The sequence below is a fragment of the Piliocolobus tephrosceles genome, chromosome 4, assembly GCF_002776525.5.
Source record: "Piliocolobus tephrosceles isolate RC106 chromosome 4, ASM277652v3, whole genome shotgun sequence".
Taxonomy (NCBI): domain Eukaryota; kingdom Metazoa; phylum Chordata; class Mammalia; order Primates; family Cercopithecidae; genus Piliocolobus; species Piliocolobus tephrosceles.
The window spans coordinates 140,147,388-140,164,239 of NC_045437.1; the positions used below are offsets into that span (position 1 = coordinate 140,147,388).

The 16,852-nt window shown below is 53.5% G+C and overlaps 1 protein-coding gene across 9 annotated transcripts in view; it reads right to left on the bottom strand.

Annotated features, from left to right (window-relative positions):
• NDST1 (N-deacetylase and N-sulfotransferase 1) overlaps positions 1-16,852 on the bottom strand; it is a 72,795-nt gene that overhangs the window by 44,527 nt on the left and 11,416 nt on the right. For 3 of the 9 annotated variants that reach the window (XM_023226933.3, XM_023226934.3, XM_023226935.2), the window contains exon 2: positions 5,032-5,111. The exons of 3 other annotated variants lie outside the window; for them this stretch is intronic. The gene's annotated coding sequence lies outside the window, so the exon portion shown is untranslated. Of the gene's footprint in view, positions 1-4,589; positions 4,677-5,031; positions 5,112-11,101; positions 11,140-16,852 lie in introns of those variants that run through there. 3 more of the 9 variants (XM_023226937.3, XM_026454439.2, XM_023226936.2) reach the window with 2 other exon arrangements.

The window sequence follows — 16,852 nt, forward strand, 5'->3', positions numbered from 1 at the left end:
CGGCCTCCCAAAGTGCTGGGATTATAGACATGAGCCACTGTGCCCAGCATATTTTCATTTTTTGAGACAGTGTCTTTCTCTGTTGCCCAGGCTGGAGTGCAGGGGCACATCACACTTACTGCAGCCTTGACTTCCCATGCTCAAGTGATCCTCCTACCTCAGCCTCCCAAGCAGCTAGGACTATAGGCTTGCACCACCATGCCCAGCTAAGTTTTTAATACAGACAAGGCATCCCTATGTTGCCTAGGCTGGTCTTGAACTCCTGGTCTCAAGCAATCCTCCTGCCTTGGCTTCCCAAAGTGCTGGGATTACAGGTACGAGTCACTGTACCCAGCTGGGGCTTGAATGTTGGCTCCATTATTTACCAGCCTCATGGCTTTTGAGCAAATCTCTCAACCTCTCTGAACCTCAGTTTCACTAACTCTAAAATGGGGTTTACACTACTTATCCATCTTGCAGGGCGGCTGCCAAGACAAAGAGAGATGAGGCATGTAAAACACCGAGCTCAGTGCCTGGCACACGGTAATATAAGCTAATAAAATGATTACTCAGTAACAGATTTGGAAAGTGAAGCTCAGGAAGGAACTGGCCCAAGGCCACATATCAAATTAGTAGTCAATTGAGAAAGAGAGAGGAAGGGAGGCCAGGCTGACGCCAGAGGGAAGGAGCAAGAGAACGGGATCCAGGAAGGAGGTCTGAGATCTCTCTGGGAGTGTGGAATAAGCAAAGGACCTGTTTCCTCATCCTATATTTATTGAGCACCACTAGGTGCCAAGCATGCCACTAGGCACTGAAAATGCATTGGCGACCATGACCTTCCCTCAAGGGTTTCTAGAGGTATCTGAAATCCAAGGTTTCATGTCTCTGGTACGACATGGCTGCAGTGAATGGGGGAAGATGCCCACGGCCTTTAATGCTCACCCAGCCCACATTTTATTTCCAGCCTAGGTCACTATTGACAATGCCCTCTGTGGACCACACACCTCTCCCCACTCCCTCAACACACACACCACACTCATATGCACACGACAGGCTCAAATGGCATCATCATAGACATCTGGGCCACATGCACAGGGGGCGGGGGATGAGAGGAGGTCAGTGTAGAAAGAGCTCTGCCAGCAGCCTCAGAAGGATGTGAATGGGTACCTGGGCTTGGGCAGGGACTTGAGCAGGGGAGGGCATAGCAGTGGCTGCAGGCCCGAGAACAGGTAGCCCCACATGCACCCAGGGCCACTGCCCATAGCTGATCCAGCGCCTTCTAGCCCGTCACACCCCCATCACAGTCACATCATCACCCCCCACCCAGCCACACCCCACAGCTTCCTAGCTCCACCAGCCACCCTACCACAGCCTGCCCCACCCACCACATCCAGCCCAGCAAGGAAAATCCTCCACATTTGCTTCCCAGCTGTGCGAGAGTTTCTCCAGCGTGATTACACCCCCGGGAGGCCGAGACCAGAAGCAAATCTCTTCCTCTGCTAGAATTTGCTGCATGCCCCATCCCCCATCACCCCCACAGTGCTGCCTGGCCAGGGGCCAAGCTGCCGCCTGTCACCCCAGAGTCCAGGACCACCACCACCAGGAAAGAGACTGTTGGAGGTCTGGCTCAGAGTCACAGGGCCACAGAGAGCACAGTCTGCCCTGCAGTAAGCCCCTGGGGACACTGAGACCCAGAGAGAGGAAACAACCTCCTGGCCTTGTGCCATCTGGTGTGCCCCACTCTCATTTACCTTGGTCCACTTTCTTGTCCATGAAAACCCCGTCCCTCCTCCTCCAATGCCAGCCTCAGCAGGGAAGTGAACACGCCTGATCTGGATTTCTAAAGTCCTGGGTGAGCTCCCCTGCTCCACATCCCACCATGCAACACCAGGTATCAGTTGTCCTTGCAACTAGAAAGCGGGGCTCCCAACTTCACTGAAAGCTTTGCAAGGCACAAGCCATCTCCTACCCACAGCAGGTGCTCAAAAGCCTTGTGCCCTTGCCAATTACCTTCCCCTCTGCGAATCTGCTACGCAGCATCCCCAAGCTAAATGCATTAATAACATTAACTTCCATTTATGAGACATGCCATGTCTGTGTTACGTGCCACTATTTCAACCTTACCACAGCACCATGACCTAGATTCCCCCCATTATACGGATAAGAAACTGAGGCCCAGAGAGGCCAGTCACTTGCTACAGCCCCCAGAGCTAATAAGAGGGCGAATGGGAACTTCAGCACACAATTGTTGGGCTCCAGAGCCTAGGCCCCTCATCCCCCATCTCCACAGGCCCTTTGTGATCACCTAAGACAGCTAACACTTGCCAGATGCCCTGCACATCCCATTCTCCATTCCCTTTGAATAGTTTTCTGTGTTTGTTTTCATCCATTTTCTATGTGTTTTAGTATCACAAGCAGCCTCTAGTGATCTTTCTTAGAAGTAGCCCACAGATACCCATCAATCAACAAGGAAACAAAGCATTAAGCACTACTGTTTCACTCCCTGGTTCTCAACTTGTGAATCTGTTCTGGGTTACCTGGCAGGGAAGGCCCAACAGAAAACCTCAGGAACTTAGATCTCACTTGTTGAGAATGTGTCCTTCTTCCAACAGGGCTTGAGTTGCGAGTTTACCTTTGTACCAGCTCTGAAAAAAAGGGCTTACTGAGCAAACATACCAGACAGCCTGGGGGCGGAGCCATGTGGGAAACACAGCAGGTCACCTGCTACCCTCCTGTCCCAAGGACAGGACAGTCCTGACAGTCCCACTGAGGCTCGTCATGCACACCAAGGTTGTCAGGTCCCTCACACAGAATGTTATGCAATAGCCACAAAGCTTCCCAAAACGGGGCTCTCTGCCCACCCTATCCCCAAATCTGCCTATGACAGAGTCGAATCCATCCAGAACTATTTTTTTCTGAGGCTCAGATCACAGACACTCAAAAGGAACAAAGCAGCATATCCAAACACATATCATAACCTCCCTCACTGGTGGCCAACATTAAGCTCCTGCAAACATCTGGGACTGTGCCAGGAGCCTTCCCTGCTCCAGCACGCTCAATCCTAACACCCTGAAAGAGGTGTCACTGCTATGAGCACTTTACAGACAAGGAAATGGAGGTTCAGAGAGGGTAAGTAACTGCTTGAAGTCACACAGCTGGGCAGAGGTGGAGCTAGGATGCCCCTCCCAGCCCACCCCAGAGCCCCTGTTCATGACCCCTCTGCAGTCCTACTTTCCACACCGTTCCCAAGCCAGGTCTGCAGCCCAGGAGAAAGGCTTACTGCAGGCGACCGGCCCCAGGGCTGCTGACCCGGCTTCTCTAGCTGAGCTTCAGCCTCCTGGGAAAGCCTGCACTGCAAAGAGGTGCACCATGGGACCCAGCAAGGCAGGACTTCAGCCAGAGGGTCCTCACGCCCCCATCAGGTACCCCAATACAAGAAAGGGGGAGGGCGGCCGGGCGCAGTGGCCCCTGCCTGTAATCCCAGCACTTTGGGAGGCTGAGGAGGGCGGATCACAAGGTCTGGAGATTGAGACCATCCTGGCTAACACAGTGAAACCCCGTCTCTACTAAAAATACAAAATTAGCCAGATGTGTGGCGCATGCCTGTAATCCCAGCAACTCCAGAGGCTGAGGCAGGAAATCGCTTGAACCCAGGAGGTGGAGATTGCAGCGAGCCGAGATGGCGCCATTGCACTCTAGCCTGAGCGAAACTCCATTTCAAAAATAAAAAAGGGCGGGGGGCACCTCCTGCCCCAGGCAGAGGCCTCATGCTAAGGAAGAGACAGGAGCAAGGGTCAGAAGCAGGAGATCGCAGCTAGCAGGGCACCACAAAGGACAATGGCGAGCACCTCACTTCACGGCCTGGCACATGCCAGGCACTTTACCAAGCACTTCTCAACCCTCACTTCACTTATTTGTCATTTATGCCCAGTGAAGTAAAAACAATTTTATCACACCCTGAGCTTCTCCCCTATCTGCCTCCCCTGCAGAGGAGCTGGGAAATGCGGGTCACCACCAACCCCCACCCTCCTCATGCCCGACTCCAGGCCTCAAATACACCCTGAGAGATTCCAAGGCACAGGCAGACTCAGGGGCCTCCATCTCATGGATGCAGAAGCCAAAATCCATGCAGGCCTGGAAACCACAACAGCCTCCCAGTCCTTTCTGAGGCCCTGAACACTCAGGGGATGAGAGGTCATTGTCCCCTGAATGAGCCAAGCTCCCCCAGCCTGTGAGGTCAGGCAGAATGCTGGCCAGGAACACAGAGGCGGGCGGTGCCACAGCCTCCATTGCTGCTTGTGAGTCTCTGGGCAAGTCCCTTCCCTTCTCTGAGCCTCAGTTTCTGCAATTGCAGTGAGGGGTATGGACTAGAGGAGACGTCTGTGACCTTCTGGGGGTTACAGAACTCTTTGAGAATCTAATGATGGCTATTAGCAGATTCTCTCCCCAGACACACAAACTCAGAGTGGTTGTGACTGGCCCCCATCAAAAGCCAAGTTAAGAACATGGAAATTCTCTAGGGGCCCCTCTGGCTTTGACAAGCCATGGCTCTCACAGTCTCGACAGGACCAAAGTCACAAACACAACATCAGAGAGCCCCGGGATCTCACCATTCCAGCTTCCCCCGTGGCCGTGAAGTAAATCTTTAACTCTTGGACCTGCTGGCTTCAGGTGGATTTGTGGACGTGCCCAGCTGTCTAGAGAAGCCACAAGAGAAACTGAGCCCTTCCTTCCCATCCCTCAGCCTCCTCCTTCTCCTCCTCCATCAGGAATCTGCCAGGTCAGCCTGGACCTCTCCCTGGGGCAGTTCCGGGAGCTGCTTCTGATCTGGAATGAAGGTAGGACCCAGTGCCAGGCTCAAGGGCCAACCTGTACCCCCAGGCCCCTCCTGGGGACACACACACATACCACACACATACCACACACACCACATACACACACACACACACACACACACACTCAGATGGACCTGGAAGGACGGGACAGGGCAGGGGGCCAGGGACAGTGGTCAGAGGGGACAGAAGCCAGGGAGAGAACCAGACCCAGACCCACCGGAGTTCCAGGCAGTGGCATGCGGTTCCTCTTCACTTCGCCACGTCCTCTCGAACGTCCTCTCCTTAACACGGCCGCACCTAATCCCAGGGCCAGGAAAAATGGCATTACTGTTGGCCCAGTCCCCTCCCCAGGAGAAAGGGAAGGCAGAAGCAAGGGAGGGAGGTGGCCCTAGAGCACCCTGCGCCACCAACCACGTTCCTAGAAACCTCCACGCCCCCTCATGCCACCTCCCTTGTCAAGGCCTCCAGCTCCTACCTCCTTAACCTCAGAAAGAGGATGTCCTCCTCCGATTCTGCCCCATGCCCAGGGGACCACCGGCACCTCGCTTGCCTCACCCAAGCCCTGCCTGGAGGAGCCTTCCATGGGAAAGGAAAAAGTATGTCCCTGACCCTCATGCCAGTGGGTCTTCTGACCCTCTCAAGAGAGGTAGCAGCCAACAGCAGGAGGAGCGCTCACTGGCAATAAGGATAACTGGGTCCCAGTTCCAGCCATGGCCCTTCCCCCTCAGACCTCAGTTTCCCCACTTGTCCTGAGAAGAAGAGGAAGGACTGGTATGCCCAGCTGGTGGGAAAAGCGTCTATGATGCTGGCTTTTGGCCCCTGGCCCCACCCAGCTCAGCTGCCAGGTCCTTCCCTGTGCCCCACCCCGCAGAGGAGGAAGAAAGGTGACTGGCAACGGTGTGGAGGGTATGAGAATCCACGCTGGAGCCTCAAAGTGCTAGAGCTGAAAAGGGTCTTACAAAGACAAGACCCAGAGAGGAGAAGCAACTTGGCCATGGTCACACAGAACACTGGAAAAGGGCCAGGCTGGCCAGGGCTTGCTTCTTGACAGCAAATGCTTAAAAGCACCCAGATGAAAAGGTATTTGCCTTCTTAGAGGATGCCAAGGAGAGCACAAGGCAACGTGACAATGGTAGAATTGCAGGCTCTGAGAGCTGCAGTTAAAAAAAAAAAAAAGTATGTTTATATGTGGGGCTTAAGGATGGAGATTGGGCTGGCTTTCCAAGCTTCTCATGTCACACCACATGGGTGGCCAAGGGTCCTGCCAGCCACAGGGAAATCCTAGGAGCCCCTTCCAGGGATTAGGAGCTTTGGCCACCTCTCAAGAAGTCACCTAAGGCCCAGCAGGCAGGTCCAGCAGTGGTGACAGGGAGAAAGGCTCAGATGGACACCCCACGACTAGTCCACTCTGGAAGATGCCAGAGCCTTGGAGAGACTGAAAATCCCCCAACCCCGTGGCCAGTGAGGACGGAAGCCAGGTGGGCTAGGGATAACACAGAGGAAGGGAAAAGCTTTGAGCCATCTGGAGCCACAAAAGCCCCCTAATCTCCTAGAGACCTGGTGGGCACAACACAGGGCCTGCTGAGACCAAGGAGGCTTCACTGAGGGCCCACATGAAAGCAGCCAGTCCCTGTAGACTTGCTGGGGCTTGTCATCAAGACAAAAGCTGGCCACCAACACTCTGTGGGGTGTTAAGGGGCTCAAAGTACTTACATGGAGGCGCAGCTGGCAGGGGGAGGGGGCAGGAGGTGGGGAGAGGTGGAGGTAAGTGGGCCTGGCTTTCTCCAGGACACAGACAACAGCTAGAGAGCAGAAACACGGAGCAAAAAGCGCTGGGTGACCTACTTCACAGAGGCTCCTTTTAAAGGGGAATCGGGGGCCTCTGTGAGACTCTAGAAAGTATCTCGCAGGGGTCCAGAATAGTTCACGAGGCCAGGAGACCAGGGTTCCAGTTCTAGATCAGGGACTCAGCCAGGACTAGGATCAGGTGAGGCCAGCAAGGAGCCCTTAAGAAAGCACTCACGGCCGGGCGCGGTGGCTCAAGCCTGTAATCCCAGCACTTTGGAAGGCCGAGACGGGCGGATCACAAGGTCAGGAGATCAAGACCATCCTGGCTAACCCGGTGAAACCCCATCTCTACTAAAAAATACAAAAAACTAGCCAGGCGAGGTGGTGGGCGCCTGTAGTCCCAGCTACTCGGGAGGCTGAGGCAGGAGAATGGCATAAACCCGGGAGGCGGAGCTTGCAGTGAGCGGAGATCCAGCCACTGCACTCCAGCCTGGGTGACAGAGCAAGACTCCGTCTCAAAAAAAAAAAAAGAAGGCACTCACTGCCAGGTGTGGTGGCTCACGCCTGTCATCCCAACACTTTGGGAGGTCAAGGCAGGTTGACCCAGGAGTTTGAGATCAAGAGTTCAACACCAGCCTGGGCAACATGGCAAAACCCCTTCTCTACAAAAAACAATTACAAAAATCAGCCAGGCGTAGTGGCGTGTGCCTGTAGTCAGTTATATGGGAGGGTTGAGTTGGGAGGATCACCTGAGCCAGCAGGTTGAGGCTGCAGTAAGCCCAGATCGCGCCACTGCCCTCCAACCTGTGCAACGTAGCTGACCCGCTCTCAAAAACAAAGCCTCTGATTCTCCACAATGTGCAAACACACAGTGGGCACCTCCTGAGACACTGCACTTAGGATGATGCCTCACTTGCCTCATCCGAGGCCCAGCCTTACACAACCTGCCTGTGACCTCAGGCAAGTACCACTCCTTTCTCGGCCTCAGTTTGGTCACATAAAACAGGATCATGAAGCCAGGCATGGTGGCATGTGCCTGTAGTCCCAGCTACTCAGGAGGCTGAGGTAGGATTGCTGGAAACCCTGGCATTCAAGGCCACAGTGAGCTACAACTGCACTACGGCACTCCAGCCTGGGAGATACAGCAAGACCCCATCTCTAAAAAAAAATAAAATTTTAAAAGACAAATTAATTTAAAAAATTGAATCATACCATATGATTCCACAGACCCTCCTAAATCTAAGCTGGGTTATTCTGTAGGGAGCATAACTGAACTCTGCAGCAAATCCCCAGAAAAGGGCACAGTGGCCCCAGCTCCCTGCCATCAATAACCTGTCAGTCACCATGTCGTCAGTCACCATGTTCCAGCAGAATACACATTATACAACCACCTGATGCCACTATGTTCCAGACTCTTTGTTAAATGCTTGGCCTCTACTTGATCATGGCCTCGTTTTACAAATATGGAGCCTGAGGTCCATAGAAATTAGGCAACTTGCTTAAGGCCCCTGTTGGGAAGTGCTTAGCTGAGATTCGAACCACCGTCTGTCTGGTTCTTAATCCCCACATTGCACGGCATCAGCCACAGATAACACAAAACCCACCAGGGCTGGGGAAATGCCATCAGCTCTTTGCACCTCCCACATTTTCTAGCATATAATGCCGGGGCTAATGTGAAGGCAGGCTGGTGGACAGCCGGGAGCAGGTAGGCAGGGACGGGGAAGTCTGTGTGGGCACTGAGCATTCCACAGATGAACCAGCCTCCAGCCCGGTCAGCTGCCCACCACTGTGGTTGGTTATAATGCCCTCATCGCCATCAGCATACCACAGCCACTGCTGTGCCATTTTTAAATCATTACACAGATGCAAAGCTTTTTCACAGGCATTGCTGTGGCATCACATGCCAACTTTATAAAAGTATAGCAGGGATTTCTTCCCCCTTTCTCAGAAAAGGAAAGTGGGGTTTCCAGAGGATAAGTGGCTTCCCAACAGGCACACAGGAATGCAATGTTGGAGGCGAACTTGGAGACCACATCTTCTGCCTTCCAGTCCAAGCTTGGGTCTACTCCTCCATGCTCACGATTTTCTGTTCAACCAGTTGATGGGCCTTTGGGACAATGATGGCCACTTCTGAGAGTTTACTTGGTACCAGGTGTTGTACTCTGTATTTCATGCGTTATTCCATTTAACTGTCCTGACATTCCTGTAAACTAAGTATTGCTACTGTTTTCATTTCACAGAGACAGCGGCTCAGAAAAGTAGGGTATCATGCCCAAGGTCACCAGGCCAGGAAGGGGCAGAGCTGGCATCCAAAGTTCAGACTGGCTCCAGAGCCCGGGGCCTAAACCTCATGCTGCACAGCTCGTTGGGGAGACTCTGTCACAGGCTGTCAGTGCAGGGGACGGGAGGTAGACACATCAAATAGTGTGCGCATCTGGCAGATTATGGCAAGATTACGATAATGGAGGACAAACAAAGCTCTTAGGGAGCCCACAAGAGGGAGGTTGTTACAAACGTTCAGGCAGAAGGCCAGGAGTCTGTGCAGAGGACATGGGAACAGAGGGGAATGACAGATATGAGGGAGGCGGCCTTGTGAGACCTTGGTCAAGTGCCTTGCTTTCTCCAGACCTCAATTTACCAAGCTGTTAAGAAAAGTGCTTGGAATATCTCCAGAACCCCCTCCATCCCTGAAGACTCTTGGGCCCTGGGAAAATAAGCAATGCCTGGTGACAGCCTGGCTGTGAGCCCTGAGGACTCTGAAATGTTCTTGGCTGTCCTGGCACAGCTCAACTGCTGGGAAACAGGCTTGCAGAAGCACAGGGCTTGGCTGGCATGCCTGGGCACCAGTGAAGTGTGGGTTCTGAAGGGGCCACATTCCGCCCATTGTCGACCTCTCCACGGCTCTGCTGGAGTAAGCACCACTCCGCCTGGATGCAGCTCAGAAACCGAGGTCACTCCCAGTACCCAGTGGGCCGCCACTCCAGGCCCCGCCTGACCCACCAGCCCTGTCCAGAGCCCTACCTACACGTAAATTAAGTCCCTTTGATGTCACTCACCTGCAAAGCCCTTCCCTCACATTTCCCCAAGGCTAGCCACTGGGATATAGAGACAACGGGTCCTATAGGAGGCCTTAAGGAAAATGACTACCTCACCCCAAGGGACCTGTGCAAAACAGAGGCTGCCCATGTCAAGCCAATGAAGACCCTTGGCTAGGGAAAGGAAGATGGTCCATTAGGGCCAGCCCGCAGCTCTCACTCTGGAAAGTGGAAGGGGCTCTTGGACTTGCTAAGAAAACTCAGCCCAAGTCTCCACACTCACAGCTGCCCCATCAAACCACATGCCTGGCATGCTCCTGTTCAATAACCTCCCACGGTTCCTCCCACTCACTAGGCCAAGCTCCTTACCTGCCTGCCTGCATGGGTCACTGTGAGCAGAGGCCTTTGTTAACTAGGTGTGCTATATGCCAGGGCCTTGCTAAGTGCTTTATTTTTTTTGTTTTGTATATTTTTTTGAGACAGAATTTCGCTCTTGTTGCCCAGGCTGGAGCACAATGGCGCGATCTCGGCTCACCACAAGCAGCCTCCGCCTCCCAGGTTCAAGCGATTCTCCTGCCTCAGCCTCCCGAGTCGCCGGGATTATAGGCATGCGCCACCATGCCTGGCTAATCTGTATTTTTAGTAGAGACGGGGTTTCTCCATATTGGTCAGACTGGTCTTGAACTCCCAACCTCAGGTGATCCGCCCACCTCAGCCTCCAAAAGTGCTGGGATTACAGGCGTGAGCCACCACACCCAGCACTAAGTGCTTTATGGACATTTCCTCATTCAACCTCACAGTAACCCTGTGAGGCAGGTACCATCATTGGCCCCTTTCTACAGATGAGAAAATTGAGGCTCAGAGAGGTTATGTTACTTGTCCAGAGTCTCACAGCCAAGCAGCAGGCAAGGATTCATGCCCATGCCTGCCTGACCCCAAGCCCAGATTTTTAACCACTGTGTCATGTGGCCTCCTCAAATACTCCCTGCCACCCTCAGAACCCTGGGGCCACCTCAACCCTTCTCCATACAGGAGGGGAAACCAAGGCAAAGAGCTCTGTTGGTAGCAAAGCCAGGATAAAGCCTGAACCTCTACCCCACCTTCCGCCCCCAACCTCGCCTACCCAGGAAGGAATTCCCTGCCAGAAGGCGTGCCAGGCAGAAAGGCTAGGACCATCACAGTGATAATGAGGCTTCAGAATCTGCCTTTTTCCTCTGTCCAAAAGGAAGAGAAAAGCAGAGGGAGGTTTGCAGAGAGAGAAAAGGACGTGAAGGGACCAGGAAACATTTGTTCTTAGAGAACAGACTCCTAGCGTTGGGGTCCCCTCACACAACCCCTGTTGCTATTCCTGACAGCAACAGGAACATGCAGGTCCCAGGACCCATGTGCACCATGCCCCACCCTCACCAGCATAGGCCCCAACCCAGCACAGCTGACCCCAAATCTCAATTGCTCTCCCCAAACCTGCTTGTCCCGCAGCCTTCTCTGCCTTGGTAAATAGCAATACTGTCCAACTGTCCTTCCAGTTCCTCAAGCCAGAAACCTTGTGGTCAACACTCTCTTCTCACACCCCACATCTAATCCATCAGCAAATCCCATCAGCTCATCCTGCAAAATAAATCCAGAACCAACCCCTGGTTGCTCCCACACCGTCCCCACCCACCACTGACCCGGCCGACCTCTCTCGTGGCAAGACTGCAGCAGCCTCCCAGCCAGTCATCCTGTGTCCACCCCTCACCCCCAGCAGTCTCCCTAAAATGTGTACCCAAACCGACTCAGTCCTCACACCGGGCTGCCAGCAGCTTCTCCTCCACTCAGACTCAAACAACAAAGTCCTCTCCATGGCCAAGAGGCCCTACCTGTCTCCACACGCCCTCTGGCCCCTCTCCTCCACCATCCTCTCATTCTTCCAGCTCTGCCTCTGGTTACCTGTGCCCTCCAGTTCCAGAGCCTTTGCCCTGCAGCTCCCTCTGCCTGGAAAGTTCTTTCCTCAATTTCCCGCGGGCTGCCGTCCCGGAGTCTACTGCCCCTCACCAAGGGACCATCCTGACCACCTGACATGGCAAGGTCACTCCCTCAAGTCACACTCTTGACCTACAAGCCAGCTTTATTTTTCTTCCAGGCACATCCCACCACCTGGCAGTGAGCTTGCTGGGCTGTTCATTTCTTCCCACCACTTCAATGTCAGCCCCACGTCCAAAACAGGGTCTCCATGTGTTTGGTTCACCGCTGCTACATCCCAGTTCTAGAAAAGAGCCTGGACCAAAGTGGATGTTTAATACAAATATACTGAATGAGGGACTATTGTCTCCCTCATCTGTAGGCTTACACAGCCCCTATAGACCAGGGGCTAGAGGCCGATACAAGACTCCACCTGGGCCAGCTAAAACCCTGAGCAATTTGGCCAGTTCCAGCCAAATCCCCAGTCCTGTTCTAGTTCAATTGACTGCTTGGACCAACGGACGACAAGACTTTACGTCTGTCCCTGTCCAGTGCCTTGGCCTCTCCTTTTGGCCATGAGGGAGAACTTCTGAGTCCTGACAGTTGGGCTGCCAGAGGGAATGTGGACTGGACTGCCGCCGCCCACCTTCATGACCCTTCCAGCATCCACCCAAGGCTGCCTACCTCATGCTCCCAGCAAGAGGAGGCAGAGGAGGGAGGCTGGTGCTACGACTGCCCTTTTCCTGTGGTCAGCAGGAGGACGGTCAGAAGGAAGCTTTGTTCTCAGAATGAAGAGCATGAAGCCCAGTGCCAGGCGGAAGCGGGCACAGAGGCAGCTGGCCCATCAGAGAGTTTAAGGAAAGACAAAACAACAACAACAAAAAATGGGATGGAGGATATTTGAGGAGTAATTTGCACACCCAACTGGTTTCATGCCTCCGGGGTGGCTGTGACAATGGTTCATTTTTCCAGACTCTAACTAGGTCGTCATAGACAATCAGATGATTGTCCCAGCTAGGTGATCTGCCACTGGCCCTGCAGAGGGAGGTAGAGATGGAAGAGTGTGGCCTTGCCTGGCATTGGAAGACCTGGGGTCCCAGCCCAGCTTTCCACCCACTCATGTGACATTAGAAGAGTGTCTTCCCGCTATGTACCTCAGTTTACCCAGCTGTAAATGGCTTGTTCATGCCTGCACTTGATGTTTCAGCCTGCCTGCCACAGGACCACATAGCAGGAAAGCCCCTCAGCCTGTGGCCAGGTCACTGGGCCACCCAGGCAGGCTTTCCCTGTGGGGCCTGATACCGGGGCACAGCACTTGCCCACTTTCAGCCAGGCTTCCAGCCTGTCTCCTCTCCTGATCTGTTCCCTAATGTGAATGTGAAACTCCTCTGGGCTTGGCTAGGGTGGGGCCAGGACTGAGAGCCCTCACCACACCCAGACACTGGCACCTGCCCCGATCCACTCTGTGTTATCCTCTCCAAGGATAGCTCACATTGCACTCAGCCACGACAACTGGGGAAGCCCAGAACATTGGCACAGGGGGCAAAAGAGTAGCCCAGAGAGAGAAAGGGGCATGATTGATGTCGCCCAGCACAACAGCCACCCAGGGCTCCTTCCTACCTGCCCTGGGCTCCATGCACTAAGACAGAGTCCTTGAAGAGTGGTCTATAGACCCCCTGGTCTGAATGTTCTCAGCAGGAGGAGGATACACCCTAGAATGAAAGAATCAGAGCAGGAGGCAGGGGGTGGGGGCAGCAATCTGCATTCATTTCTGCAAGCTTCCAGGTTTTTCTTGTAGCCAGAACAATTGCAACCTCTCAGCTAAGACCTCTTCCAGGAGAAGACATCTTAGCAGGCCCTTAGCAGGCCCAAATACTTAAGATTTCAATCGAAAGAGTCAAATAAACCTTGACTGGACAGACAGTTGGACAAGGGAGCTGTCAGATAAAGTAACACACTCTAGGAGGACAAAGCACAGAGAGGCCCAGTGGAGAAGAAGCCCAGGCCAGTAAACATCTGAACTGGTCCACACCCCTCTTCACCCTGCCGGCCTCAGCACACAGAGGTCTGGACCTGATACCCTCTGAAGGCTGCTGAGCACAGTCCTCCCTTCCCTGAACTCCTCCAAGCCCACCATGAGAGTGAGACCTGGGGACAGCTGCAGGTGGATGCTCCTCTCCTTGGTTACACTGCAGGGTGGGGCCCGCCCTTTCAGGGACTGTTATCTGCAGCTTAAGAAGCCGCCTGGGTCAGTGGCTAAGCAGGCAGAGCTTATCTTGGGGGAGGGTTCGAGGGCCACAGAGCAGGCTGACCCAGAGGCCTCTAGCAAATGGAACCTTCACAGCTGGCAGGGACAGACCATGGCCACACCTGCTTTCACACAGGAAGCACTTGCTACGCTCCTATTGGGGACACCGTCCTAAGCCTAAGCGTGATGCTCCAATGCTTCATGCTTCAAGGGACACAAAGGTGATTCAGCCCACAGCCCCTACACCCCCTGCCTTAGAAAAGCCCACAAAGGAACAATATAGGAGACAAAGTGGTTCATGGCTTGAGGACAGGGTTGCAAACTCAGATGCCTCCGGTGACCAGAAAGATCACGTCAGCATATGAAATGGCTGGCTGGGGATGGGGTGAAGTGTACACGCCTCACCTCCAGCAATGATCCCTGAAAAATGTAGGCTCAAGGTTTTCCTATCTTCCAATTTTTGAAATAAAGCCAGAAGTCTGAGTTTTTATGTAAAACCTCTGGTTGGCAACCAGCTCAATATTTGGCATGGGCCAAACAAAATCTGCCCATAGGGCAAATGTGGCCTGCCAGTTTGTGACCTCTGTTTTCTTAAAATGGACAAAGAACACACTGTGGAGCTCAGTAGAGGCCAACTTCCCTACAGCTGAGGTACCTGGGAAGGCTTCCTGGAACAGGAGGCATTGGTGCTGGGCTGCAAGGATGCAGAAGGCTCTTCTGGGGAAGGAATCCTGGGTAGAGAGTAGGTAGTCCCTCTAGAACTGCAGAGGCCATAGGCAGGAACATCCTGGGCCTACAACCTGGCAGGCTGGACCAAGAGCCCAAGCCATCTAGACTCCTGCGTTTCCTCCCCAAAAAGGAGGCATGAAGCAGGCATAGAGGCATCAGTTTAGTTCTGTCCCCAGGTAACGGGAGGAAGGGGCCGCCAGCCCAGCAAACCTCTGGACTAAACTAAATCAATTGGTGGCAGAATAGCAAGGGTCCGATTTCATCCTCTTTCATCCTCGGAGCTTGAGGAACAGGTCAGCTAACAACAGCTCCGTGGGGGGAAGGGAGAGGAAGAGACAATGGAGAGACAAAAGGAGGTTGAGAATCACACCCTGCCTGGCCAGACCTGGCTGGTTACATAACCTTACCTCAGGGCAAAGCCAGGGAGGGCCTGGGCTAGGGAGTCCCAGAATGCAGAAAGGGTTTCCCCTGCCTCTCCTGCCCACCCCTGCTCTCCAAGCTGGTCCTGCAGCTCCTAGAAAGCCCAAAACAGAGTTCGGAGCCAGGGGTGGAGACTAAGACCCCAGGATCAGGTACTTAGAAGATCACTCAGCAAATTCATAGCAGAGCTACAACTACCAACAGCAAACTTTTACCAAATGATTACTTTGTACCAAGCACCTTTTACCAAATGATTACTTTGTACCTTTACACACATTATCTTATCTAAAAGTCTCACTGTAACATCATGAGATAAATACTATGATTGCCATTTTACAGAGGAAGCACAGACAAAGTAACTTACCCAATGTCACATAGCTCCTAAGTGGAAGAGCCAGCTCAGAAGCCAACAGCCCGTCTCCAAGACCACACCCTGAGCCACGATGCCACACTCCACCAGGCTACTTTCTCCTTGCACCACGCTGCCTGCCACCGCTTCTCAAGCCTGCAGTGCGCACAGCCCCCTGTCAGCACTCCACAGGGACATCCAGCCTTCTGATGATCTGATGAAACCAACAAACTCTTTCTTCATAAAAAGAAAGCACAGAAATGCCTACAACACACTGCACCTTTGGGAGCTCACGGACCCCTGAACTGGTGGGAATGGACAGGTCACAATCACAGGATACTCAAGAGACAGGAGGTAGCAGAGGGAGCCCACCCCCTCAGGTCCCCTGGGCCTCCTCATATCAACTTTCATCCACAGGCGTGGGCATGGATCGGTGCTCGGGGCCTCGTCATCCCTTCGGGGCTGGGAGAACAGAATGAATCACAGCACACAATGGCCTGCGCCTCTGTATCCACTGGGTGTGACTCACAGCTCCCAGCTGCTGGGCAGACGGTGCACAGCTGGGCTTGGCATCTGGACAGGGGTGGCATTACCAGGCGCACCATCTCAGTCTTCTCCCCACCAGTGGGCTCATCTCGCCCAAGACTAGACCTGGCCTTACCCCGTCCCCAGCAGCAATGAGCATTTCAAAGGGAACCCCTCATCAGCGACTGCCCAGCCCCCACGCCAGCCTCGTCCCAGGAGGTGGTAAGTCAAGATGGACAGCCTCTTGCAACACATGAGAAGATCCAAGACCTCGGCTACCTCACTGTGTGACCTAAAGCAGGCCCCCCACCTCTTAGCCTTCATTTCACCAACTATAAAGTGAGCAGACTACTTGATTGAGTCCTTCCCAGCTCCAAAGTCCTGAATCTATAAAAACAGCACCTGATGGCTGGGCATGGTGGCTCATGCCTGTAATCCCAACACTTTGGGATCCCAAAGCAGGTGGATCAGGAGTTTGAGACCAGCCTGGTGAACATGGTGAAACCCTGTCTCTACTAAAAATACAAAAAAAAAAAAAAGTTAGGCCGGGCACGGTGGCTCACACCTGTAATCTCAGCACTTTGGGAGGCTGAGGCGAGCAAATCACATGAGGTCAGGAGTTTGAGACCAGCCTGACCAACATGGTGAAACCCTGTCTCTACTAAAAATACAAAATCAGCCGGGCATGGTAGTGCTTGCCTGTAATCCCCGCTACTTGGGAGGCTGAGGCAGGAGAATGGCTTGAACCCAGGAGGCAGAGGTTGCGGTGACCCGAGATCACACCATTGCACTCCAGCCTGGGCAACAAGAGTGAAACTCTGTCTCAGAAAAAAAAAAAAAAAAAAAATGTAGCTGAGTGTGGTGGCACACACCTGTAATCCCAGCTATTCGAGAGGCCGAGGCAGGAGAATCAGCTGAACCCGGGAGATAGAGGTTGCAGTGAGCCAAGATCACACCACTGCACTCCACCCTGGGCAACAGAATGAGACTCCATCTCAAAAAA